This window comes from Trichosurus vulpecula, chromosome 4 (genome assembly GCF_011100635.1).
Source record: "Trichosurus vulpecula isolate mTriVul1 chromosome 4, mTriVul1.pri, whole genome shotgun sequence".
In the NCBI taxonomy this organism is placed as follows: Eukaryota; Metazoa; Chordata; class Mammalia; order Diprotodontia; family Phalangeridae; genus Trichosurus; species Trichosurus vulpecula.
The window spans coordinates 306823953-306826729 of NC_050576.1; the positions used below are offsets into that span (position 1 = coordinate 306823953).

At 38.4% G+C, this 2777-nt stretch overlaps 1 pseudogene; it reads left to right on the forward strand.

The window, feature by feature from the left end:
* The first annotated feature begins 1052 nt into the window (after window positions 1-1052).
* LOC118847153 lies at window positions 1053-1914 on the forward strand (annotated as a pseudogene).
* Window positions 1915-2777: the final 863 nt, after the last annotated feature.

Genomic DNA, 2777 nt, shown 5'->3' on the forward strand with positions numbered 1-2777 from the left:
CCCAGGCTGCTTCCTTTGTTTCTTCCTGCTATTCATAAACAAAGACCCACAGAATCACTATCAAGAAATGTCTGCTTTTCCAGAAACACACAGATTGAACAAATTTTCTGGGGCCCAGGTCCCATGGCAAGAAACCCCAGGGAGACATGCAAACAAACATTAGTGAAGGAATTAGAAAAAGGACTACTGTGTTAGCCATGTCTGCCACTTATATCATGTATTCTAGTGACTGCAGAAAACTTACATGATGCACAGACAGACAAAAACCTGCCTTAAATCAGAACACAGGCCAAATTTCAACAAGTTGCCAGTGGCAGAGAAACACTTGTGTGAGGTACACAGGATCAAGTGGCAAGGGTAGGAAGGCAGTAGCTGCTGCTGATTGCTTTAAGCAGGATAGTGACTTCTTTCCTACACAACAGCTTGGGTGTAATTAGTATGTAAAAATCAGCAGAAACAGAACTTCTTTGTTGGTAATATAGGCTGACCCAATCATACTTGCACTACAAAGCTGGTTGTCTATGAATGAGAGAAAGAGAGAAAGCCCAGGATGGTCTTCCAGTGAGGTGGTACAGTCATGGAATGTGGTATTCCCGAGTGCCTTTCCCAGTCTGTCAGTGCATTATTCCCTTGCGTTGTCTGTGTCCTTGGAGAAACTTTGGATGCTAAATGATTCTGCTAAACTGCGTGATCATGAGCAAAAAAACACTGAAGAGATCTGGCAGTGATGAATCTGTGCACAGCAACAGCTGTGTCCAAGGACACTTTCTGAACTATTCTTTCTGGCTTAAGTCATGCTTGCGGCAAAGGTCATGGGACCCTGGCATCCTGCCACTGTTTTCACACCCAATTCTCACTGCAACCTATGTGTCAAAAGTTTCGGATTCCAAGGTTCCAATCCCTCTCCTCTTAGTAAGTGGATTAGTTTTAGTCTCAGAGGGACTTCTCCTTATTCACAATTGGTAGAGACTACTTCTGCTGTTCCTATTCTATTGTTATTGTGTCTTCTGCCTGCTGTAGCTTCCACCATCTCTGCCAGGGGAAGAAAGAAAATGGCTGTGCTACTTACTTTTGCTGACCTTAGAAAAGTAGCAATGGATATGTTTACCAAAGAATAAGAATTTGACTTAATAAAACTGGATCTGAAAACACAATTTGAAAATGGCCTGGAATTTATAAATTTAAGTTCAGCAAACCCTGAGAACAGCAAAGTCACAGGCAATTTGGAAACAAAATGCCAATGTTCCAAATATGGCCTGACATCCACATGAAAACAGAACATAGACAAGATGCTAGGCACTGAGATTACTGTTGAAGATGAGCAGAAATGCAGCCATAAATGTACTATTGGTTGATCCTTTTCACCTACCAGAATGGGAAAAATGCTATGATTAAGTCAGGATAGAAACAGGAGCATATAAGTCTTGTTTGTGACATGGATTTTTTTATATTTCTGCACCTTCAATATGGGGTATCATGTTCTTGGCTATGAGCTGCCTGGAGGGCTACCAAATGGATTTTGAAACTATAAATATCAAGAGAGTCAGAGCAACATTGCTGTAGTTGATTAATTCCAGCTTCACATCAATATGAATGATGGCACAATGTTTGGGGCTCTATCAGGAAGAGAACAAGGAATTGGAAACTGCTGTCAATCTTCACTGGACAAGTGGAAATAATAGCAACCCTAGCTTTGGAACAGCAGCCAAGTATCAGATGGACACTGATGCCTCTTTACCTGCTAAAGAGAACTCCAGCTCCAGAGGCAGAGACTACACCCACACTCTAAAACCAGTTATCAGACTGACTTTATCAATTTTGCTGGATGGCAAGAATGGTAATGCTGCCAACCACAAGTTTGGTCTAGGACTGAAATTTCAAGCATTAATAACAACAAATTGTACAATAATTTAATTTTAATTTAGTTTTACAAGGTAGTTACTGTCCAAAATTACAGTATCTGTCTATATTACATGCCTGGAATATAAATATTATTATGCATTGATGATATTAGACCTATAGATTAAAGATGACACAGCTTTAAAGTGTTATCCTTTCAGAGGTAATATGCCTGACTCAGAAAATGTGTTCTTTCCTAGGAGTTTTCATTTTGGAATCTCTTTCAGGTGGTGATGGGTAGATTATTTCAATTTCTATCTTGCTCTCTGGTTCTAGGATATGAGGGCAGTTTTCCTTGATAATTTCTTGAAAGATGTTGTACAGGCTTTTTTAAAAAGAAGTGTGAAAGACTTAGCTATTCTCAGCAATACAATGATCCAAGACAATCTCAAAGACTTATGATGAAACATGCTATCTTCCTCCAGAGAAGAAATTGATATTGTCTGAATACAGACTAAAGCATATTATATTTCACTCACTTTCCTTCCTTCCTTCCTTCCTTTCTTTTTTTTAACTTTAAAAAAACTTTTTAAACTTTTTAACAATGTTTAAATTATTTTAATATGTAATGGGGGAATACAATATTTTTAAAAAGAAAAGGTGTTCTTTAAGCTCAAGCTTTTATGGGGATCTATGGTGATTACCACACAATGGTTTTCCTAAAGATCAAAACAGTGCATTAACCACTTTTTTAATCTAGAGATAGCTGCTAGGAGAAGGCAATGACATACAGGCATTTAGCAAATGTGTCCTAAGTAAATTAATGAAGTTTTGACTTCCTGAGAATTCATGGTCCATTTAAGTCAACTTGGTTAGCTATCAATCATAAAAGGGCAGAAAGAAATCCATTCCTGGATGGAGCACTAACTTAGATGAAA